Genomic DNA, 5,510 nt, shown 5'->3' with positions numbered 1-5,510 from the left:
AATGTCTTGGAGCATGCCAGGACCCAGCAGCATACAAAAATACATTACAGCAGCTCTGCTTCCGGTTTCCTTTTCCTTACAGCTCTGAAAATAATAGCTGCAAAGGTCAGGGGAGTTTAGGGACTGTTGCTCATAATCAGGCTGCTGAGGCTGTTGCTGCTGTGGGGCCAGCTGAGCACACTCGGGAACCAGATCCCAAACCACACATTTTCAGCTGGAACCAGGTCCCAAAACCCATGTTTCTGGCCTGAGCTTTCCTACTGACTTCCTACCTGGTTTTCCATCAGGATGCTCAGCACTGCAGCACAGAGGCTGGTTTATGAGAGGAGACAGCGATGCCTGGCAGCATGGCACAGGGACGCCCGTGGTGTGGAGGTGATGCAGTATGGGGCTGCCTGAGTTCAAAGGCACCTTGGGCCTGAATCTGCTCCTTTCTGGTAGTGATGTACTTTATACAATAGAATTCTCCTTTAAGCCAGGACAAGGAGCCAAGTATCTTGAGAAACAGGCTCTGGTAGCTAGAAGAAGGGGTTAACATCAAGGCTCTCGTAAACACTGTTTAGGTTGGGCTGACCATGAACCAACAGCTTCATTGTGTCAACTTGACTACATTGTATCGTTCAGCAAAGACTACAGACTGACAAGGAGGGAACCTCCTGCCTCAGTAGGCCCAAAGGCTGGATGGCGCCAAATTAGCATGAAGTCAGCAAACATTTGTGGTAACTGGAAGAAAAGTAAAGGTAGAACAGGGAGATGGCAACCACTGACTCACAGTTCATACCCCAGACTCAGAAGATGAGGGCAGAAGAAGTGAACTGAGCATCAGTTCTCATTGCATTCCAGGTGAAGGGCTGCTAACCAGGCACTAAATAGAATAACAACACATACATATCAGAATATAGACTGTGGTAGTGCTTTGTATACAATACAGCCTGGGAGGTACTGTTGGGGTGTGCTAGCATTGTGGGTTACCACCCACATCTGCACAAACATGCAATAAAATACCTCTGCTCCCTGTGTGTTTATTGGTGTCTCACATCAGGTAAACAAACCCCACTTCTGGGACAAAGGTAGTGCCCGATGAAAGGTCTCTTGGAAACTATCAAATTCCTGCTGACTTTTTATACTGAAGCAGTACCAAAACTCCCAGTCAAAATCAGCATTGAATTGGGATAGTTTTTGTATAGGTAACAAGGTATGTTTGGTCTAATGATCTGGGCGAGAGAAAGTACAAATACTGTAGGAGCAAGAACGAATACTCAGGCCTTGGGTGTGTGTCGCACCATCAGGAGAGCCACTCTCCTCCCCCGCCTTGCTGTTGTGCACTATGATCCCAAACAGCAGCATTATCCCTGGTGGAAGATGAGGACCCTGGGCACTGGGATGGAACCAGCACTAATTAAATTCCCAAAAAGCTACAAACTTGCAGAAGCAGTGACAGGCAGATGGGAGTGTGACTGCAGGTATTGCTTGGCCAACTCTCATCTGACTCATTGCAAGTATCCAGGAGATTTTCTAACCGTCTGGTACTCACAAATTCTACAGGTTATTTGAGATACAAGCTGGTATCCATTTTACTTTAATATTAAAAGACAGGGAAGTGGCATAATGTCTGAAAAAGAGAAAGTGGATAGAAGAGTGTAAGTAAAAAGAAGAGTATGGAGAAGTCTGTTGTAGGCAAGAAGAGGGGAAGAGAGATAATTTCTGTGGCCAGAGCTCTGCACATGGCACAGTGTAAATATCTTACTCTAGCTTATATTGCTCGTAATCCTAACAGAGGGAAAAAAACTTGTAGAAAGGATAATTTAAATAAACACCCACTTGAAAACAAAGTGCAACAAGAATATCAAAGATTTCATTTAAAGTAGCTAAAGTATGACCTGGTCCCAGGCTCTGAAATCCTTGGCAAGCAACTGGTAAAAAGGGTCTGAAGCTGATGAAAGGGGCAGCATTAGGAATGGGAACTGAAGCAACAGCTACTGACAGGAAAAGAGAAGTGACTGTGATATTTCTCAGCTGGTTTCACATCCAGGCACCTCCTCTCACACACAGTCATTCCTGCTTTATAGTGAGTGGGAAAAGGAGAGGTCAGAGCCAGGTTTGCCAAGGAGTGCCAATAGAAACACACAGTCACACAGGGGGGCACAGATTCAGGGGGCACTTCTTGTTTAAAACCATTTTCCCTCTCATGCAAAAACTTCAGTAGGGAAAGTGTGCTCTTCAGTCACAAAGTCTGGCTTACTACTGCCAGGCTTGACTTGTTTTCTGCCCAGGGAGAAAAATAGTAAAAAGATGGATGTGGCCTCACAGGTGCTGCTAGGCTCGGGGCTGACGGTGCTCTCACAGCCCCTCATGTACGTGCTGGTGCAGCGGGACACTGAGCACGACTTACCGAGAAGAGGGGTTGCTGGGCTTCCTTGCCAGTCTTATGCCCCGGCTGCTCAGGGACATCCTTTCCCTATGGCTCTGCAACATGCTGGCCTACCTCATCAACACCTACATACTAGAAAACGGGGTCTCAACCATGGCTGAGATGAAGAGCTATTCACAGGCAGTTACTGGATTCTTTGCCAGCATACTGACATACCCCTTTGTGCTGGTCTCCAATCTGATGGCTGTCAATAACTGTGGGCTGGCTGGGGGCTGCCTCCCCTATGCACGCACCTACTGCTCCTGTCTGGACTGCTGGAGCCAGCTGCACAGGGAGGGCAACATGAGCCAAGGGAACAGCCTGTTTTTCCGCAAGGTGCCCCCAGGGAAGCGCTACCTGTGGGAGGAGAGGAGGTTTCACTGAGGCTGGGGCTCAGGGGGCACTTGTGGAGCTGGGGCTGGGGCTCCACTGGCAAAATAATCATGAGAGTAGTGATTTCTATACATTTTTTTTGAGGGCAATGGAGCCCTGGCACAGGCTGCCCAGGGAGGATGAGGAGTCTCCTTCTTTGGAGGTCTTCAAGACCCTCCTGGACATGTTCCCACACAATCTGATCTAGGTTGACCTGCTTCTGCAGGGGGGTTGGACTAGATGATCTCTAAATTTCCCTTCCAACCCCTACCATTCTATGATTCTATGATTCTATGATTCTATGAGTCTATGATTCTATGATTCTATGATTCTATGAAAAAGGGTCTGTTAACTTGCACTATTTTGGTGTAGTAAGTGACCATGTAATGATAGAAACGAGAGGCACAGTAAAGAGCACTGCAGGTTCAGGTGATGTTGCAGTTTGGTGCCCAAACACATGTGGATGCCAGGAGAGGTTTCCAAAGTGCAAGTGCAAATCAGCACCCAAATCCTATCCAACACATAGCTCCCTGGCTGAGGTACCTAACGTACACCTAAAGCACTGGGAGTTGCTCTGGGATATGGATGCTAATTGGGTTTGCAGGAAGGGATCACAGAATGCCCCCAGAATAATGTTAAGCTCAGGATGATACCTGCAGGCTAGCCCAGGCCAGCACAGCAGGCTGCTGCAGGGACACTCATACTTTTTAGGGTTGGAGCATTTGTGTTACTTCTCCCAGAATACATGGTTGTCTGGGTTTATTTTAGAATAGTCAAGTTTGCTGCAGGGTTTATATTTCTGGTCTCTTATTTTTACATACAAATAAAACACATAAATATATCCCAGCAACACAACCACCAACTGCATTCAAGGAGCCAACAGCCAACAGCTTTGGTTGTACCCACAGAGAAGGTCTTGCTTTAATTTCTAATGTAACTCTGCCAAACGGGGACTCCCCACTTCTTCCCATTGTACCAATTTGTAAGTTGGATTCTCACATATCAGTGAGAATGGATGGATGGATGCTTCATCTCAGTCTGCTTTGGATTTTGGGAACAAAGTATAAACAGGGTTAAAGTGTAACAAAGGTTCAAGTAAAGCCTCTCAAAGATTGAGAAGGTAAAAACCATTTTATTTTGGAAAGAAAGAGGTTTAAAGAGCATTGCATAGTTCAGGGTATGGGCAGTGAGAAAGGGAAGTGCTGTTCTAGCATGTCTTGGCTCAGCCTGGTCTCACAGAATCTCAAGTGTTGAAAGGGACCTCGAAAGATCATCTAGTCAACCCCCTACCAGAACAGGACCACCTAGAGTAGGTCACACAGGAATTTGTCCAGGTGGGTTTTGATTGTTCCCAGAGAAGGAGACTCAACAACCCATCTGGGCAGCCCATTCCCACTGCTCTGTGACTCTTACAGTGAATAAATTCTTCCTTGTATTTCTTTGGAACCATTTCTTATGTTCCATCTTATATCCATTGCCCCTTGTCATTGGACATCACTGAGAAGAGCTATTCTCCTGACACTCGTCCTTTGCATATCTGTCTCACACCACCTGAACACATGGACCTGATGGGGGTCCTTGTGACAGGCAGGGGACTCCCACCCAGAGCAGCTTTTCAACCTCCAGCAAACAGAAATCTGGTGTCTCCATGACCACTAGCTAATTCAAAAGTTCTAGAGCAAAGGAGAAGAGCATGGCCAGAGATGCATGGTTGTGCAACCAATTTGCAGCAGAAGGCAGTGGGTTTGCGTGAGTGTGTGGAGGAGGAGCGCATGGGGAGGCTGAGCATGACCCCAACACACAGCTCTTCTGTTGTCTCCATCTTAACATGCATAACACAGATGATGCAATCTACCCACAGGTCTATTTTTCTCCATCTTTTGTCAGTTTCATTTAGAAACACCAGCAGCCACTGGTGAAGCAGCGGCATGAAAGCTGAACTTACACTCACCTCTTCGCAGCCTGGGAAATATTAACCACAAACTTGAAGTGAATATATCCAAAGCCACAGGGTTTTTGCTTTTCTTTTCTCCTTTTTTTTTTTTCCTCAGCAGCCATGATACTTTATAAAAGCATTTCTAGTACTGCAAAAACAGAACTGAAAACTCCAGAGGTGCATTTATGCAATATCAAAGATGAGTCTCTTCCAGTTTCATATGCTAAATCTGGCTTTTTCTGTATTCCAGCATAATATTAAGCTTGAACCAATCTGTATAATGGCCTAGATGAAGAAGGATGTTACATGTACAAAGGAGAAAGGAATCCTGCCAATATCTTTGAGGAAACAGAAATTTGAAATCTGAACTAACAGAGGTGATTTCAAAGATTTTTTTCCCCCCAAAAATGTTTTCTTTAAACTCCTATTTAACATTCATCATTTAATTTCTAGGGCAGCAAATGTTAATTGCCAAACACTTTCTAAAATGTATGATTAGTGCATAGTATTATGGTTTAGGTCAAAAACTCTACGTAAAGTTGAACAACTAGTTAAGTGAGGGCCCAATGCCTCATATGAGATAAAACCAATCCCTGTTTCAAACCTCCTTCAAAAAGTCTGATGACTCCAGTAGATGATGTTATTAAGACGGAATACCCACATTCATTCTCCCCGTGCCTGTGGGAATGAAAGCTCAACATTTCTAATACATTCAGAAGCCAATTTCTAACAAACCAGGTGGTGCCAGGAAAGCAGAGACTTTTTGAAGAGAGGGATTAAAAGTGGGGTGAA

This window comes from Colius striatus, chromosome 9 (assembly GCF_028858725.1).
Source record: "Colius striatus isolate bColStr4 chromosome 9, bColStr4.1.hap1, whole genome shotgun sequence".
NCBI lineage: Eukaryota > Metazoa > Chordata > Aves > Coliiformes > Coliidae > Colius > Colius striatus.
Note: the sequence above shows the minus strand (reverse complement) of the source record.